The sequence below is a fragment of the Procambarus clarkii genome, chromosome 65 (genome assembly GCF_040958095.1).
Source record: "Procambarus clarkii isolate CNS0578487 chromosome 65, FALCON_Pclarkii_2.0, whole genome shotgun sequence".
NCBI lineage: Eukaryota > Metazoa > Arthropoda > Malacostraca > Decapoda > Cambaridae > Procambarus > Procambarus clarkii.
Window position 1 is genome coordinate 26,113,420 of NC_091214.1, and position 19,485 is coordinate 26,132,904.

Here is a 19,485-nt window from a genome sequence, read left to right on the forward strand (position 1 = left end):
CTTGGAGCAGAGCAGAGAGCTGAGTGTGGCCGGAGTCGCGGAGCTCTATGTGGGAGAGCGTTGTAGCTCGATGAGGTCGTAGTCTGCTGTCTGCTGTGTCGAGGCTGTAGCATCTTGGGTCGATTAGAACTGTACACGTCGAGTGCTACATTGTTGACTTGAAATTGTACTGCTTTGCTATTCGATTGATTGATTGATGATAAAGATTAAGCCACCCAAGAAGTGGCACGAGTATGAATAGCCTGTAAGTGGTGACCCTTTTGAGCCATTACCAGTATTAAGAGCTGATACTGGAGATCTGTGGAGGTGCGACTGCACCCTGCGTGACGGGAGATGTCTCCCGATCGAGGTTTGCTATTCGATTGATGAAGATTAAGCCACCCAAGAGGTGGCACGGGCATGAATAGCCCGTAAGTGGTGGCCCTTTTGAGCCATTACCAGTATCAAGAGCTGATACTGGAGATCTGTGGAGGTGCGAATGCACCCTGCATGATGGGAGATGTCTCCCTTGACATCCCTCCCTTGTGTTAAGATGAAGATGAAGCCACCCAATAGGTGGCACGGGCATGAATTGGTAAGTGGTGGCCCTTTTGAGCCATCACCAGTATCAAGAGCTGATACTGGAGATCTGTGGAGGTGCAACTGCACCCTGCGTGACGGAAGATGTCTCCCTTGTGAATGTGTTATGAAGATGAAGCCACCCAAAAGGTGGCACGGGCATGAATAGCTCGTAAGTGGTGGCCCTTTCGAGCCATCACCAGTATTAAGAGCTGATACTGGAGATCTGTGGAGGTGCGAATGCACCCTGCGTGACGGGAGATGTCTCCCTTGTGAATGTGTTATGAAGATGAAGCCACCCAAAAGGTGGCACGGGCATGAATAGCTCGTAAGTGGTGGCCCTTTTGAGCCATTACCAGTATCAAGAGCTGATACTGGAGATCTGTGGAGGCGCGACTGCACCCTGCGTGACGGGAGATGTCTCCCGGACCAAGTGGTGACCAGATGGTGTTTTTGCTATTCTCAAATCGCTTGCTTATATACAATGACTACACCTCACAATAAGATAGGAGGGCAGAAACCGTTACCTGTAAATAGGGATAGGATTATAGCTTGTGTAGTTAGTGCTAATTAGTTATGCCATTAAGATGATGAGATAATGGAGCAAGTATAAGGCTTACTCGCTACAGTGGTGAAGCCTCACTTTGATTATTGACTCCAAGCATTGAAACCTCATTATCATAAGATACCCCCTCGGTACCCCTACTCAAATCTCTGAATATGTTAATCAAAACAAAATGCATAAATTCACTACACAATTGAGGTTCTTATTTGCGTCTTATTTCATTGTAAAAGGAGTTAATTTCCAAACAGGGTTGTATAAATAAATCTTATCTTATCTTTGCATTCAATTTTGTACGGTAATTTTTCAAACTTAAAATGTAAATAGCTATATATATATACCCCCTCTAAATGAAAAATGGCCTAATTTAACATATATGCTAAAAATATTAACATAAATAATTCGTTTGTTAGATAACAAGATATTCATAGCAATAAGGTTTCTTGGAATGGCCTATAATGCACGCAAATACTAGTTTACGCACTTTTCGGGTAGTACGCCTGGAATTTCAAAATGGCGTTCAAACGGCGGATGGTCGTTGAAGGCTCAGGCGTTCAGTAACGTCGCTGCCGCCATCGCGACAACATGTATCGCTGATTTCCGACATCAGCAACATTGCTCCAGGTAAGAGTGATAATTCTTTTTGACATATTTATATCTTATATATACACAGTATATAGAATTATATAATATAATGGGGTTTTGTGTATGGAGTTTGCTTCGAACAATGCCTATCAATGTTAGTTTATTTTTTATTTTTTTGAGATATATACAAGAGTTGTAACATTCTTGTACAGCCACTAGTACGCGTAGCGTTTCGGGCAGGTCCCTGGAATACGATCCCCTGCCGCGAAGAATCGTTTTTTCATCCAAGTACACATTTTACTGTTGCGTTAAACAGAGGCTACAGTTAAGGAATTGCGCCCAGTAAATCCTCCCCGGCCAGGATACGAACCCATGACATAGCGCTCGCGGAACGCCAGGCGAGTGTCTTACCACTACACCACGGAGACTGTAACTGATGCTGGACTGATCAACCAGGCTGTTGGACGCGGCTGCTCGCAGCCTGACGTATGCGTCACAGCCTGGTTGATCAGGTATCCTTTGGAGGTGCTTATCCAGTTCTCTCTTGAACACTGTGAGGGGTTGGCCAGTTATGCCCCTTATGTGTAGTGGAAGCGTGTTGAACAGTCTCGGGCCTCTGATGTTGATAGTTCTCTCTGAGTACCTGCTGTACCTCTGCTGGGCGGTAGTGGAAAGGGTTACAGAGGCACATAATGGGCTCAGGGACTGAACCCCACAATTCATTTAGCTAAGCATGTTACAATCTTGATGAGCTATTACAAAATTCAATATAAGTCGTCACATCAACAATGGGTTCGAGATCGACCTCAAGTACAGGTTCTAAATTAAGCACCTGACATATGTGGAGAGCTAGTGTCACAATTTGTTTGTCCTTCACACCGCCCCCCATCCAGTGGGCAGCGGTGGATTAGGTTACAATCACTCGGTTACTACCTACAGTTAGCAGACTGGGGATATTTGGCTAAAATTTCTGGTAGCAGATCAGATCCCCCATTTGTTCAGATTTTTTTTCAAATTGGATTTTACAATTCAAGTGTTATGTTATTTACTGCTTTAGCAGATAGGCGGTTCCATGGGTTTATAACCCTGTGGGTGAAAATATAGCTTATGTTTTCAGTCCTACACTGCGGCTTGTTGGACTTGAAACTGTTGTTCCTTGTTTGTGTTCCATCTGACCTTTTGAAGTTGTTCTCTGGATCCATATCTTCGAAACTGTTCAATATTTTAATAGGCAGGCGATGAGTCACAATAACGTGGCTGAAGTATGTTGACCAGACCACACACTAGAAGTTGAAGGGACGACGAGTTTCGGTCCGTCCTGGACCATTCTCAAGTCGATTCAAGTCGATATTTTAATAGTTTCGGTGAGATCCATCCTGGCATGCCTAGTTTGCAGTGTTGTTAGCCCTGTGACCCTCAACCGTTCATGGTATGAAACTAGACCTCATTCTGCAATTATTTTTGTCGCCTGGTGTTCAATTTTCTCCATGAAAGGTTGGGCGCGGGGTGGGTTCTCTGTCGGGCTCCAAGTGGGTTCTCTGTCGGGCTCCAAGTGGGTTCTCTGTCGGGCTCCAAGTGGGTTCTCTGTCGGGCTCCAGGTGGGTTCTCTGTCGGGCTCCAGGTGGGTTCTCTGTCGGGCTCCAGGTGGGTTCTCTGTCGGGCTCCAAGTGGGTTCTCTGTCGGGCTCCAAGTGGGTTCTCTGTCGGGCCCCAAGTGGGTTCTCTGTCGGGCCCCAAGTGGGTTCTCTGTCGGGCCCCAAGTGGGTTCTCTGTCGGGCCCCAAGTGGGTTCTCTGTCGGGCCCCAAGTGGGTTCTCTGTCGGGCCCCAAGTGGGTTCTCTGTCGGGCCCCAAGTGGGTTCTCTGTCGGGCTCCAAGTGGGTTCTCTGTCGGGCCCCAAGTGGGTTCTCTGTCGGGCCCCAAGTGGGTTCTCTGTCGGGGCTCCGGGTGGGTTGTCGGTCGGGGCTCCGGGGTGGGTTGTCGGTCGGGGCTCCGGGGTGGGTTGTCGGTCGGGGCTCCGGGGTGGGTTGTCGGTCGGGGCTCCGGGGTGGGTTGTCGGTCGGGGCTCCGGGGTGGGTTGTCGGTCGGGGCTCCGGGATGGGTTGTCGGTCGGGGCTCCGGGGTGGGTTGTCGGTCGGGGCTCCGGGGTGGGTTGTCGGTCGGGGCTCCGGGGTGGGTTGTCGGTCGGGGCTCCGGGGTGGGTTGTCGGTCGGGGCTCCGGGGTGGGTTGTCGGTCGGGGCTCCGGGGTGGGTTGTCGGTCGGGGCTCCGGGGTGGGTTGTCGGTCGGGGCTCCGGGGTGGGTTGTCGGTCGGGGCTCCGGGGTGGGTTGTCGGTCGGGGCTCCGGGGTGGGTTGTCGGTCGGGGCTCCGGGGTGGGTTGTCGGTCGGGGCTCCGGGGTGGGTTGTCGGTCGGGGCTCCGGGGTGGGTTGTCGGTCGGGGCTCCGGGCAGGCTTTAGGTACTCAACTGGCGGGCTCTGGGTGGGTGACTGTTCGGGCTCCAGGTGGGTGTCTGTCCGGCTTCGGGTGGGTTCTTGGTAGGGCTTGGGGGTGTGGGTTCTTGGTAGGGCTTGGGGGGGTGTGGGTACTTGGTAGGGCTTGGGGGGGTGTGGGTACTTGGTAGGGCTTGGGGGGGTGTGGGTTCTTGGTAGGGCTTGGGGGGGTGTGGGTTCTTGGTAGGACTTGGGGGGGGGGGGGTGTGGGTTCTTGGTAGGACTTGGGGGGGGGTGTGGTGTCTTGGTAGGGCTTGGGGGGGGTGTGGGTTCTTGGTAGGGCTTGGGGGGGTGTGGGTTCTTGGTAGGGCTTGGGGGGGTGTGGGTTCTTGGTAGGGCTTGGGGGGTGTGGGTTCTTGGTAGGGCTTGGGGGGGGTGTGGGTATTTGGTAGGGCTTGGGGGGGTGTGGGTACTTGGTAGGGCTTGGGGGGGTGTGGGTTCTTGGTAGGGCTTGGGGGGGTGTGGGTTCTTGGTAGGGCTCGGGGGGGTGTGGGTTCTTGGTAGGGCTCGGGGGGGTGTGGGTTCTTGGTAGGGCTCGGGGGGGTGTGGGTTCTTGGTAGGGCTCGGGGGGGTGTGGGTTCTTGGTAGGGCTCGGGGAGGTGTGGGTTCTTGGTAGGGCTCGGGGGGGGTGTGGGTTCTTGGTAGGGCTCGGGGGGTGTGGGTTCTTGGTAGGGCTCGGGGGGGTGTGGGTTCTTGGTAGGGCTCGGGGAGGTGTGGGTTCTTGGTAGGGCTCGGGGGGGGTGTGGGTTCTTGGTAGGGCTCGGGGGGGGTGTGGGTTCTTGGTAGGGCTCGGGGGGTGTGGGTTCTTGGTAGGGCTCGGGGGGGTGTGGGTTCTTGGTAGGGCTCGGGGGGGGGTGTGGGTTCTTGGTAGGGCTCGGGGGGGTTGGATTCTCTGTAGGGCTCGGGGTGGGTTCTTGGAAGGGCTCGGGGTGGGTTCTCGGTAGGGCTCGGGGCGGGCTCCAGGTACTCAACTGACGGGTTCCAGTTCACTCAACTGGCGGGCTCCGGTTCACTCAACTGGCGGGCTCCGGTTTATTAAACTGGCGGGCTCCGGGTGTTTGACTGGTCGGGCTCCGGGTGGGTGACTGTTCGGGCTCCAGGTGGGTGTCTGTCCGGCTTCGGGTATGTTCTTGGTAGGGCTTCGGGGTGGGTTCTTGGTAGGACTTAGGGTTGGCTCCCGGTCAGGCTCAGGGTGGGCTCTTTTGGGTTCGGGATGGGCTCTCGGGCTTGGGGTACCTCTGTAGGGCTCGGGGTAGGTTCTTGGTCGGGCCCAGGGTGGGTTCTCTGTAGGGCTCAGGGTGTTTTCATGGTAGGACTAGGGGTGGGTTCTCTGTAGGGATCAGGGTGGGTTCTCGGTAGGGCTCTGGGTGGGTTCTCGGTCGGGCTCGGGGCGGGCTCCAGGTACTCAACTGACGGGTTCCAGTTCACACAACTGGCGGGCTCCGGTTCACTCAACTGGCGGGCTCCGGTTTACTAAACTGGCGGGCTCCGGGTGTTTGACTGGTCGGGCTCCGGGTGGGTGACTGTTCGGGCTCCAGGTGGGTGTCTGTCCGGCTTCGGGTGGGTTCTCGGTAGGGCTTGGGGGTGGGTTCTCGGTAGGGCTTGGGGTGGGTTCTCGGTAGGGCTTGAGGGTGGGTTCTCGGTAGGGCTTGGGGGTGGGTTCTCGGTAGGGCTTGGGGCTGGGTTCTCGGTAGGGCTTGGGGCTGGGTTCTCGGTAGGGCTTTGGGCTGGGTTCTCGGTAGGGCTTGGGGCTGGGTTCTCGGTAGGGCTTGGGGGGTGGGTTCTCGGTAGGGCTTGGGGCTGGGTTCTCGGTAGGGCTTGGGGGGTGGGTTCTCGGTAGGGCTTGGGGGGGGGGTGGGTTCTCGGTAGGGCTTGGGGTGTGGGTTCTCGGTAGGGCTCGGGGTGGGCTCTTTCGGGATCGGGATAGGCTCTCGGGCTTGGGGAACCTCTGTAGGGCTCGGGGTAGGTTCTTGGTCGGGCTCAGGGTGGGTTCTCGGTAGGGCTCGGGGCGGGCTCCAGGTACTCAACTGACGGGTTCCAGTTCACTCAACTGGCGGGCTCCGGTTCACTCAACTGGCGGGCTCCGGTTTACTAAACTGGCGGGCTCCGGGTGTTTGACTGGTCGGGCTCCGGGTGGGTGACTGTTCGGGCTCCAGGTGGGTGTCTGTCCAGCTTCGGGTGGGTTCTTGGTAGGGCTTGGGGTGGGTTCTTGGTAGGTATTAGGGCAGGGTTCTTGGTAGGGCTTGGGGGGGGGGGTTCTCGGTAGGGCTTGGGGGGGGGGGGTTCTCGGTAGGGCTTGGGGGGTGGGTTCTCGGTAGGGCTTGGGGGGGTGGGTTCTCGGTAGGGCTTGGGGGGGGGTGGGTTCTCGGTAGGGCTTGGGGGGGGGGTGGGTTCTCGGTAGGGCTTGGGGGGTGGGTTCTCGGTAGGGGTCGGGGTGGGCTCTTTCGGGATCGGGATAGGCTCTCGGGCTTGGGGAACCTCTGTAGGGCTCGGGGTAGGTTCTTGGTCGGGCTCAGGGTGGGTTCTCGGTAGGGCTCGGGGCGGGCTCCAGGTACTCAACTGACGGGTTCCAGTTCACTCAACTGGCGGGCTCCGGTTCACTCAACTGGCGGGCTCTGGTTTACTAAACTGGCGGGCTCCGGGTGTTTGACTGGTCGGGCTCCGGGTGGGTGACTGTTCGGGCTCCAGGTGGGTGTCTGTCCAGCTTCGGGTGGGTTCTTGGTAGGGCTTGGGGTGGGTTCTTGGTAGGTATTAGGGCAGGGTTCTTGGTAGGGCTTGGGGGGGGGGTTCTCGGTAGGGCTTGGGGGGAGTGGGTTCTCGGTAGGGCTTGGGGGGGTGGGTTCTCGGTAGGGCTTGGGGGGGTGGGTTCTCGGTAAGGCTTGGGGGGGTGGGTTCTCGGTAGGGCTTGGGGGGTGGGTTCTCGGTAGGGGTCGGGGTGGGCTCTTTCGGGATCGGGATAGGCTCTCGGGCTTGGGGAACCTCTGTAGGGCTCGGGGTAGGTTCTTGGTCGGGCTCAGGGTGGGTTCTCGGTAGGGCTCGGGGCGGGCTCCAGGTACTCAACTGACGGGTTCCAGTTCACTCAACTGGCGGGCTCCGGTTCACTCAACTGGCGGGCTCCGGTTTACTAAACTGGCGGGCTCCGGGTGTTTGACTGGTCGGGCTCCGGGTGGGTGACTGTTCGGGCTCCAGGTGGGTGTCTGTCCAGCTTCAGGTGGGTTCTTGGTAGGGCTTGGGGTGGGTTCTTGGTAGGTATTAGGGCTGGGTTCTTGGTAGGGCTTGGGGGTGGGTTTTGGTAGGGCTTGGGGGTGGGTTCTCGGTAGGGCTTGGGGGGTGGGTTCTCGGTAGGGCTTGGGGGGTGGGTTCTCGGTAGGGCTCGGGGTGGGCTCTTTCGGGATCGGGATAGGCTCTCGGGCTTGGGAACCTCTGTAGGGCTCGGGGTAGGTTCTTGGTCGGGCTCAGGGTGGGTTCTCGGTAGGGCTCGGGGCGGGCTCCAGGTACTCAACTGACGGGTTCCAGTTCACTCAACTGGCGGGCTCCGGTTCACTCAACTGGCGGGCTCCGGTTTACTAAACTGGCGGGCTCCGGGTGTTTGACTGGTCGGGCTCCGGGTGGGTGACTGTTCGGGCTCCAGGTGGGTGTCTGTCCAGCTTCGGGTGGGTTCTTGGTAGGGCTTGGGGTGGGTTCTTGGTAGGCATTAGGGCAGGGTTCTTGGTAGGGCTTGGGGGGGGTTCTCGGTAGGGCTTCGGGGGGTGGGTTCTCGGTAGGGCTTGGGGGGGTGGGTTCTCGGTAGGGCTTGGGGGGATGGGTTCTCGGTAGGGCTTGGGGGGGGTGGGTTCTCGGTAGGGGTCGGGGTGGGCTCTTTCGGGATCGGGATAGGCTCTCGGGCTTGGGGAACCTCTGTAGGGCTCGGGGTAGGTTCTTGGTCGGGCTCAGGGTGGGTTCTCGGTAGGGCTCGGGGCGGGCTCCAGGTACTCAACTGACGGGTTCCAGTTCACTCAACTGGCGGGCTCCGGTTCACTCAACTGGCGGGCTCCGGTTTACTAAACTGGCGGGCTCCGGGTGTTTGACTGGTCGGGCTCCGGGTGGGTGACTGTTCGGGCTCCAGGTGGGTGTCTGTCCAGCTTCGGGTGGGTTCTTGGTAGGGCTTGGGGTGGGTTCTTGGTAGGTACTAGGGCAGGGTTCTTGGTAGGGCTTGGGGGGGGGGGGGTTCTCGGTAGGGCTTGGGGGGAGTGGGTTCTCGGTAGGGCTTGGGGGGAGTGGGTTCTCGGTAGGGCTTGGGGGGTGGGTTCTCGGTAGGGCTTGGGGGGGTGGGTTCTCGGTAGGGCTTGGGGGGTGGGTTCTCGGTAGGGGTCGTGGTGGGCTCTTTCGGGATCGGGATAGGCTCTCGGGCTTGGGGAACCTCTGTAGGGCTCGGGGTAGGTTCTTGGTCGGGCTAAGGGTGGGTTCTCGGTAGGGCTCGGGGCGGGCTCCAGGTACTCAACTGACGGGTTCCAGTTCACTCAACTGGCGGGCTCCGGTTCACTCAACTGGCGGGCTCCGGTTTACTAAACTGGCGGGCTCCGGGTGTTTGACTGGTCGGGCTCCGGGTGGGTGACTGTTCGGGCTCCAGGTGGGTGTCTGTCCAGCTTCGGGTGGGTTCTTGGTAGGGCTTGGGGTGGGTTCTTGGTAGGTATTAGGGTGGGTTCTTGGTAGGGCTTGGGGGTGGGTTTTGGTAGGGCTTGGGGGTGGGTTCTCGGTAGGGCTTGGGGGGTGGGTTCTCGGTAGGGCTTGGGGGTGGGTTCTCGGTAGGGCTCGGCGTGGGCTCTTTCGGGATCGGGATAGGCTCTCGGGCTTGGGGAACCTCTGTAGGGCTCGGGGTAGGTTCTTGGTCGGGCTCAGGGTGGGTTCTCGGTAGGGCTCGGGGCGGGCTCCAGGTACTCAACTGACGGGTTCCAGTTCACTCAACTGGCGGGCTCCGGTTCACTCAACTGGCGGGCTCCGGTTTACTAAACTGGCGGGCTCCGGGTGTTTGACTGGTCGGGCTCCGGGTGGGTGACTGTTCGGGCTCCAGGTGGGTGTCTGTCCAGCTTCGGGTGGGTCCTTGGTAGGGCTTGGGGTGGGTTCTTGGTAGGGCTTGGGGCTGGGTTCTCGGTAGGGCTTTGGGCTGGGTTCTCGGTAGGGCTTTGGGCTGGGTTCTCGGTAGGGCTTGGGGGGTGGGTTCTCGGTAGGGTTTGGGGGGGGGGGGTTCTCGGTAGGGTTTGGGGGGGTTGGTTCTCGGTAGGGCTTGGGGGAGTGGGTTCTCGGTAGGGCTTGAGGGGGTGGGTTCTCGGTAGGGCTTGGGGGGGGGTTCTCGGTAGGGCTTGGGGGGAGGGTTCTCGGTAGGGCTTGGGGGGGGTGGGTTCTCGGTAGGGCTTGGGGGGGTGGGTTCTCGGTAGGGCTTGGGGGGTGGGTTCTCGGTAGGGCTTGGGGGGGTGGGTTCTCGGTAGGGCTTGGGGGGGTGGGTTCTCGGTAGGGCTTGGGGGGGGGGGGGGGTTCTCGGTAGTGCTTGGGGGGTGGGTTCTCGGTAGGGGTCGGGGTGGGCTCTTTCGGGATCGGGATAGGCTCTCGGGCTTGGGGAACCTCTGTAGGGCTCGGGGTAGGTTCTTGGTCGGGCTCAGGGTGGGTTCTCGGTAGGGCTCGGGGCGGGCTCCAGGTACTCAACTGAAGGGTTCCAGTTCACTCCACTGGCGGGCTCCGGTTCACTCAACTGGCGGGCTCCGGTTTACTAAACTGGCGGGCTCCGGGTGTTTGACTGGTCGGGCTCCGGGTGGGTGACTGTTCGGGCTCCAGGTGGGTGTCTGTCCAGCTTCGGGTGGGTTCTTGGTAGGGCTTGGGGTGGGTTCCTGGTAGGTATTAGGGCTGGGTTCTTGGTAGGGCTTGGGGGTGGGTTTTGGTAGGGCTTGGGGGGTGGGTTCTCGGTAGGGCTTGGAGGGTGGGTTCTCGGTAGGGCTTGGGGGGTGGGTTCTCGGTAGGGCTTGGGGGTGGGTTCTTTCAGGATCGGGATAGGCTCTCGGGCTTGGGGAACCTCAGTAGGGCTCGGGGTAGGTTCTTGGTTTGCTCAGGGTGGGTTCTCGGTAGGGCTCGGGGCGGGCTCCAGGTACTCAACTGACGGGTTCCAGTTCACTCAACTGGCGGGCTCCGGTTCACTCAACTGGCGGGCTCCGGTTTACTAAACTGGCGGGCTCCGGGTGTTTGACTGGTCGGGCTCCGGGTGGGTGACTGTTCGGGCTCCAGGTGGGTGTCTGTCCAGCTTCGGGTGGGTTCTTGGTAGGGCTTGGGGTGGGTTCTTGGTAGGTATTAGGGCTGGGTTCTTGGTAGGGCTTGGGGGTGGGTTCTTGGTTGGGCTTGGGGGTGGGTTCTTGGTAGGGCTTGGGGGTGGGTTCTTGGTAGGGTTTGGGGTTGGCTCCCGGTCAGGCTCGGGGTGGGCTCTTTCGGGATTGGGATAGGCTCTCGGGCTTGGGGAACCTCTGTAGGGCTCGGGGTAGGTTCTTGGTCGGGCGCAGGGTGGGTTCTCGGTAGGGCTCGGGGCAGGCTCCAGGTACTCAACTGACGGGTTCCAGTTCACTCAACTGGCGGGCTCCGGTTCACTCAACTGGCGGGCTCCGGTTTACTAAACTGGGGGACTCCGGGTGTTTGACTGGTCGGGCTCCGGGTGGGTGACTGTCCGGGCTCCAGGTGGGTGTCTGTCCGGCTTCGGGTGGGTCCTTGGTAGGACTTGGGGTAGGTTCTTGGTAGGGCTGGGTTCTCGGTAGGGCTTTGGGCTGGGTTCTCAGTAGGGCTTTGGGCTGGGTTCTCGGTAGGGCTTGGGGGGTGGGTTCTCGGTAGGGTTTGGGGGGGTGGGTTCTCGGTAGGGCTTGGGGGGGGTGGGTTCTCGGTAGGGCTTGGGGGGGTGGGTTCTCGGTAGGGCTTGGGGGAGTGGGTTCTCGGTAGGGCTTGGGGGGGTGGGTTCTCGGTAGGGCTTGGGGGGGTTCTCGGTAGGGCTTGGGGGGGGGGTTCTCGGTAGGGCTTGGGGGGGGTGGGTTCTCGGTAGGGCTTGGGGGGGTGGGTTCTCGGTAGGGCTTGGGGGGTGGGTTCTCGGTAGGGCTTGGTGGGTGGGTTCTCGGTAGGGGTCGGGGTGGGCTCTTTCGGGATCGGGATAGGCTCTCAGGCTTGGGGAACCTCTGTAGGGCTCGGGGTAGGTTCTTGGTCGGGCTCAGGGTGGGTTCTCGGTAGGGCTCGGGGCAGGCTCCAGGTACTCAACTGACGGGTTCCAGTTCACTCAACTGGCGGGCTCCGGTTCACTCAACTGGCGGGCTCCGGTTTACTAAACTGGCGGGCTCCGGGTGTTTGACTGGTCGGGCTCCGGGTGGGTGACTGTTCGGGCTCCAGGTGGGTGTCTGTCCAGCTTCGGGTGGGTTCTTGGTAGGGCTTGGGGTGGGTTCTTGGTAGGTATTAGGGCTGGGTTCTTGGTAGGGCTTGAGGGTGTGTTTTGGTAGGGCTTGGTGGGTGGGTTCTCGGTAGGGCTTGGGGGGTGGGTTAATTCTCGGTAGGGCTTGGGGGGTGGGTTCTCGGTAGGGGTCGGGGTGGGCTCTTTCGGGATCGGGATAGGCTCTCGGGCTTGGGGAACCTCTGTAGGGCTCGGGGTAGGTTCTTGGTCGGGCTCAGGGTGGGTTCTCGGTAGGGCTCGGGGCGGGCTCCAGGTACTCAACTGACGGGTTCCAGTTCACTCAAGTGGCGGGCTCCGGTTCACTCAACTGGCGGGCTCCGGTTTACTAAACTGGCGGGCTCCGGGTGTTTGACTGGTCGGGCTCCGGGTGGGTGACTGTTCGGGCTCCAGGTGGGTGTCTGTCCAGCTTCGGGTGGGTTCTTGGTAGGGCTTGGGGTGGGTTCTTGGTAGGTATTAGGGCTGGGTTCTTGGTAGCGCTTGGGGGTGGGTTCTTGGTAGGGCTTGGGGGTGGGTTCTTGGTAGGGCTTGGGGGTGGGTTCTTGGTAGGGTTTGGGGTTGGCTCCCGGTCAGGCTCAGGGTGGGCTCTTTCGGGATCGGGATAGGCTCTCGGGCTTGGGGAACCTCTGTAGGGCTCGGGGTAGGTTCTTGGTCGGGCTCGGGTGGGTTCTCGGTAGGGCTCGGGGCGGGCTCCAGGTACTCAACTGATGGGTTCCAGTTCACTCAACTGGCGGGCTCCGGTTCACTCAACTGGCGGGCTCCGGTTTATTAAACTGGCGGGCTCCGGGTGTTTGACTGGTCGGGCTCCGGGTGGGTGACTGTTCGGGCTCCAGGTGGGTGTCTGTCCGGCTTCGGGTATGTTCTTGGTAGGGCTTCAGGGTGGGTTCTTGGTAGCACTTAGGGTTGGCTCCCGGTCAGGCTCAGGGTGGGCTCTTTCGGGATCGGGATAGGCTCTCGGGCTTGGGGAACCTCTGTAGGGCTCGGGGTAGGTTCTTGGTCGGGCTCAGGGTGGGTTCTCGGTAGGGCTCGGGGCGGGCTCCAGGTACTCAACTGATGGGTTCCAGTTCACTCAACTGGCGGGCTCCGGTTCACTCAACTGGCGGGCTCCGGTTTATTAAACTGGCGGGCTCCGGGTGTTTGACTGGTCGGGCTCCGGGTGGGTGACTGTTCGGGCTCCAGATGGGTGTCTGTCCGGCTTCGGGTGGGTTCTTGGTAGGGCTTGGGGGTGGGTTCTTGGTAGGGCTTGGGGGTGGGTTCTTGGTAGGGCTTAGGGTTGGCTCTCGGTCAGGCTCGGGGTGGGCTCTTTCGGGTTCGGGATGGGCTCTTGGGCTTGGGTTACCTCTGTAAGGCTCGGGGTAGGTTCTTGGTCAGGCTCAGGGTGGGCTCTCTGTAGGGCTCAGAGTGGGTTCTTGATAGGACTCGGGGTGGGTTCTCTGTAGGGATCAGGGTAGGTTCTCGTTAGGGCTCTGGGTGGGTTCTCGGTCGGGCTCGGGGCAGGCTCCAGGTACTCAACTGACGGGTTCCAGTTCACACAACTGGCGGGCTCCGGTTCACTCAACTGGCGGGCTCCGGTTTACTAAACTGGCGGGCTCCGGGTGTTTGACTGGTCGGGCTCCGGGTGGGTGACTGTTCGGGCTCCAGGTGGGTGTCTGTCCGGCTTCGGGTGGGTTCTTGGTAGGGCTTGGGGTGGGTTCTTGGTAGGTATTGGGGCTGGGTTCTTGGTAGGGCTTGGGGGTGGGTTCTTGATAGGGCTTGGGGGTGGGTTCTTGGTTGGGCTTGGGGGTGGGTTCTTGGTAGGGCTTGGGGGTGGGTTCTTGGTAGGGTTTGGGGTTGGCTCCCGGTCAGGCTCGGGGTGGGCTCTTTCGGGATCGGGATAGGCTCTCGGGCTTGGGGAACCTCTGTACGGCTCGGGGTAGGTTCTTGGTCGGGCTCAGGGTGGGTTCTCTGTTGGGCTCGGGGTGGGTTCTTGGTAGGGCTCAGGGCAGGTTCTCTGTAGGGATCGGGATGGGTTCTCAGTAGGGCTCGGGGCGGGCTCCAGGTACTCAACTGACGGGTTCCAGTTCACTCAACTGGCGGGCTCCGGTTCACTCAACTGGCGGGCTCCGGTTTACTAAACTGGCGGGCTCCGGGTGTTTGACTGGTCGGGCTCCAGGTGGGTGACTGTTCGGGCTCCAGGTGGGTGTCTGTCCGGCTTCGGGTGGGTTCTTGGTAGGGCTTGGAGGTGGGTTCTTGGTAGGGCTTGGAGGTGGGTTCTTGGTAGGGCTTGGGGGTGGGTTCTTGGTAGGGCTTGGGGGTGGGGTCTTGGTAGGGCTTGGGGGTGGGGTCTTGGTAGGGCTTGGGGGTGGGGTCTTGGTAGGGCTTGGGGGTGGGATCTTGGTAGGGCTTGGGGGTGGGGTCTTGGTAGGGCTTGGGGGTGGGGTCTTGGTAGGGCTTGGGGGTGGGGTCTTGGTAGGGCTTGGGGGTGGGGTCTTGGTAGGGCTTGGGGTGGGGTCTTGGTAGGGCTTGGGGGTGGGGTCTTGGTAGGGCTTAGGGTTGACTCCTGGTCAGGCTCGGGGTGGGCTCTTTTGGGTTTGGGATGGGCTCTCGGGCTTGGGGAACCTTTGTAGGGCTCGGGGTAGGTTCTTGGTCGGGCTCGGGGTGGGTTCTCGGTAGGGCTCGGGGCGGGCTCCAGGTACTCAACTGACGGGTTCCAGTTCACTCAACTGGCGGGCTCCGGTTCACTCAACTGGCGGGCTCCGGTTTACTAAACTGGCGGGCTCTGGGTGTTTGACTGTTCGGGCTCCAGGTGGGTGTCTGTCCGGCTTCGGGTGGGTTCTTGGTAGGGCTTGGGGGTGGGTTCTTGGTAGGGCTTAGGGTTGGCTCTCGGTTGTCAAGCTCGGGGTGGGCTCTCGGGCTTGGGGTACCTCTGTAGGGCTCAGGGTAGGTTCTTGGTCGGGCTCAGGGTGGGTTCTCTGTAGGGCTTGGGGTGGGTTCTCTGTAGGGATCGGGGTGGGTTCTCGGTAGGACTCTGGGTGGGTTCTTGGTCGGGCTCGGGGCAGGCTCCAGGTACTCAACTGATGGGTTCCAGTTCATTCAACTGGCGGGCCCCGGTTCACTCAGCTGGCGGGCTCCGGGTGGGTGACTGTTCGGGCTCCAGGTGGGTGTCTGTCCGGCTTCGGGTGGGTTCTTGGTAGGGCATAGGGTTGGCTGCCCAGACAAGTACAAGGGGAATGTTGTCTACGCTTATGTCGACCGTGCTCTAAGCCACAGCTCAGGATGGAAGCAAGTCGATGAAGAACTCTGTAGGGTAAGGCAGGTCCTAGTCAACAACGGCTTCTCCAATGGTTTCGTTGAAGACATCATATAAAGGAAGGTGAAACACTATGCAACCTCTGAAGAGTCAACTAACACAACACCTGTACCCCCTATTAGACTATTTTACAGGAACTTCTTTTCCACAGCTCATAAAACGGAGGAAAGGGTCCTGAAAGATATTGTTAATAGGAACGTTATCCCTACAGACAAAAATCAGAAGATACAATTGACAATTTACTATAAAACCAAAAAAACAGCCAACCTACTCATGAAAAACTCTCCTGACACAAAGCAGAACGCCTTAAAGGAGACTAACGTCGTCTATACCTTCGAATGCCCACTTGGGGACTGTAAGCCTCAAAGAACTCAGTATATAGGCAAGACAACAACATCTCTTTCCAGGCGATTAACAATGCATAAGCAACAGGGCTCCATTAAGAAACATATCTCTTCCCACAACCAGGCCATCACCAGAGAAGTCTTAACAAACAACACAGAAATCATCGATAGATACAGCGATAGCAGGCAGCTTGACATCTGTGAGGCACTACACATCAAGAAGTCAACACCAGCAATCAACAGCCAATTGATGCACAACTATATTCTACCCACTTCAAGACTCCGTACCAATATAGAAGCATCAAGAGGAAGTATGGGTCAATAGGCCCTTTGCAGTTACTTCCATTCTTCCCTCTCATTTATCCAATTTATACCCATTGTTCCGTGTTCTGCGTTGGTCAAAAGTTTGTTCACCTCTTCCAAAACTGTTGCAACACATCACCTCACCCAAATGCGAGTATATAAGACAAGCTGTTTAATGTTAGCATAAGTAAAACTCTGTTTAGTGTTCTCAGGTTACAGTTGTGTGTGTATAAACTAAAGTCTCTGAAAATGTAACAAGTTATTACGAAACGCGTTCAAGCCTCGTGTCAGACTAGAAATAAAAATGAATTTTGGAGAATTGATTTTTCAATTACCATCCACAGTAAAAAAGAAACATAAGAAATATTGAGAAAATTCGTGGTAGAATTATTAATCTTACCTTTTCGGTCATATTTAACAATATATACATTATATATAATATATATATATTACTCTTATTACAAATTCGGTATTTACCGCAGTTTGGATCTGGCAACCGAGGTCCCCGTGGCCCGGAACCCTCGGCCTCCACCAGCACTGTTGTGGACCAGCAGACGACATACAGGAGCAGCTCGCCAGCAACATTCCCACTCAAAATGCAGACGTCAAACAACAGCTCTGACCCACGGAGAGTGGATAAGATTGTTAGGTAAGTGAATGTAGGGGGGATATTGTAGTGCAAGATGTTATTATTGTGTAATGATGAGGATCTGTGTGTGTGTGGGGGAGGAAGTTAGTAGGTCATCATATGGACAATTCGTTCTTATATAGGCATGGGTTTTCTTGTCTCTGTACAATGCTTTGGTGTGATGTTTAAAGAATTACTTGTCTGTACACCTATATGGGTGGGATTTAGGGTATTATAGTTCGGTATTTTTGCTGTAGGGGGTATAGGTCATTACGTATACAAGATGCTTAGTTAGCAGACTTAAAACGATAATGATTCAATGTTTTAATGTTATCATGTTAATGTTAATTATCATGTTTAATGTTATCATGATAATGTTTTCATTTCTTGTTTTCATTCTACTCATTATGCTCAATTAGTATTAAGCTTGTCATTTAAGTTTATCATGCCCGAAACGCTTTGCGTAATAGTGGCTTTAGGCATTGTATGTACTAGCTATACCTATAACTCAAACAATCCTTGTAAATATTTATTGTATGTATGTACCTTACCTAAATAAAATTGTATTGTATTGTTGTATTGTATTGATTAATGATAAAACAACCTAATCCATATAACATAACCAAGTCTAACTTAGTAGTACATTTTTATCAGAAAACTAGCCTTGTTGAAATGATTTTTTACTCCCATTTTGTTTGGAGTTTGAAAAGAAATGGCGAGGGTTAAACAAAGCTCATTTATTTATTTATATACAAGAAGGTATATAAGATTTTTACTTAATTTTTAGTTTTAACAGATAAGACCATATTAAATCAGATACAAGTCATACCACATACACGATTTTTGGGAGAGCCCTGTCAGTAGTTTTCTGAGCTTACTTGTCAGTCACTATAGCATTGACTTCATGATTTTCCTAAGGGTGACAACACTTGCATAATTGTCTTTTGTTATTGAATGTAATTTAAATTACATTAATCCAACCCATTGTTACTGGCTAATAGTTCTGATTTTCAAAGTAAATTATCATAATTAAACAAATATACTTTTATTTGCTTGTCACAAATAATTTACTAATTATATTAACATTTCAGGTTGTCCATTTCTGCAGTTGTGATGTCCTACCTTCAAAACCCACAGCCAATGACACCTCCATGGTCCAATATATAAACAGTTCTATATTATCGATTGTTTTTGGTTGAATGGAAATGTATAATTGCCTCACCATACTTGTATTAAAATTGTACTGCTGAATGAGTGACAATTTTAGTTTTAATAAACTAGCTTATGGTGCCAGGTTTGTATTATGATGTGCAATATGGAACAGTGCCAACATTTGATGATGTGCATGAGTTACAAAATGGCTTGGTTTGTTAATCTTTTAATTTGTGTAGCCTGCACTATATAATTCTTGTGTTATACTTCCCATCCAAAAGTTTCTTGTAAGCAGCTTGTCTTTTTTTTTCTTTAACAAATGGACAAATTTGTATTGTCCCATAACATTATCATGTCATTCATGCCAGTGTAAAAGGCAATAGCATGAAGGTCAAAGCTTGAAATATCCTGGAATATGAAGTACCATACGAGTTGATCCTCGAGTGACAACCACATTAGTACAGTAGATAGCCTCCATATTAGACATAAAAGGAAGACTTGATCACCACGTTAGAAATAGAAGAGTGAAAGGGAATTGGGAGTGGAATGGTAGGCAGTCAGTATGGGGAAAGGGAGACTTTTGGAGTACAGTACAGTGCTGTCCATTCAGTAGAGCCAGGCTGTCACCTGATCGGATGACAGGCAAAGTTATCAGTCACTAGCACTGATTTTATAGTTTTCTTCGAGGTGACATCAACTGCATAATATCTTTTTGATCATGAAATTACATTAACTCCAACCAGTTACTGCTGGCTAATAATTCTTAGACATAAAGGAAAGAGGACAAATCAGAAGAGCATGTTAAGATAGGGCTACCTGAATAGGTTTCAGTTGTGGTTACTCCATCAGAGGGGCGTTCATGGGGATAAAGACAGATTCTACAGTAAATTGTTAATTCCTCTTTTAGGACTGCCTCCTCTTCCATTTTGCTTAGTTATGCAAAGTTGTTGTTTTATGGTTACAAAGGAAACATATAATTCCTTAATTTCTTATTTTGACTGTATCAGAATTTAGAATTTCTAAAATATAGTTACAGGTTGTAAGTACAGTATGTATAACAGTTTATACAGTACTATACTTAGTGTATAAAATATATATTAATGCAGGCCATATGTATTATTGTTAAATATGTACTTTTGTATTTCATAGTAAACCTTTTACCATAATATATAATTATCTTCTCCTTTCAATAGTGCATTTGTCATGTTGAATTATATGGTATATCAGGATTTTATCGGTACTACCTTGTTGACTGCGTGTTCCTCCCGTTACTATACTGTATACAGTATCTCTCCTTCCCATTACAGTATTACGCTGAGATGTATCAGTAAGGTGGTTGGGCTCACTGGCTCAAGCAAAGAATATTCACTATACAATACTATATTGAATATAAATTCAGTGGATTTTGTACTACATGGGAACCTGGTCCAAGATAGGGATTTTAATCTAGCCAGTGACCTGTACAATGAATTTGGCATCTAGATAATGCAGAATTCCTCCAAGACTGATAATTTTAAATTAATATTACTAAAAAATTCAAACAGTGCTTTTTCCATGGGATTTCTGCATCAAATTATGCACAAATGTATGTCCTATCATGTGCACAAATAAAGGGTGAATGCTGTGGATCTTGTTGTCCATTAAAATCTGTACAATAAAGCTTTCAGTCACATGCCATCCCTAAGGTGTGGCGTTGTTTACAATTTCCCATTTAGAATCCTTTCATTAGAAAGTATTTACACCACAGTATTGTATGTCGAACATAAAAAATATTAAATGTATAAAGATATTGTACACAATGTGATAAATCAATGATATAATCTTTAGAGCAGGACAGCACGATCGAACCAATGTTGTGGATAACCACAGATGTGCACCTTAACCCATGGACTAGGATGTGCAAAAAGTTACACGACCTGGGGCCGGATTCAGGAAGGTACTTAGGAAGGTTTTTCCTCTTAGCCAAGAGCGTTTTCCGTCTTAGCGCCTTCGTGGCGGCTACGTCCGTATTCAATTAACTACCCTAAGTGGAAAAACCTTCGTAAGTTCATTCCTGGATTTAAGTGTGGTTTCGACCACTCGTAGCTTTACGTGAACTGGATATAAGTAATTTTTTCTCTACTACATAACACTGGG

At 54.4% G+C, this 19,485-nt stretch overlaps 1 long non-coding RNA gene across 1 annotated transcript; it reads left to right on the forward strand.

The window, feature by feature from the left end:
• The first annotated feature begins 1,611 nt into the window (after positions 1-1,611).
• On the forward strand, positions 1,612-19,037 carry LOC138354974 (uncharacterized). Its single transcript, XR_011223798.1, has 3 exons — positions 1,612-1,744; positions 16,052-16,218; positions 17,289-19,037. It is a non-coding gene; the product is annotated as an uncharacterized lncRNA (long non-coding RNA).
• Positions 19,038-19,485: the final 448 nt, after the last annotated feature.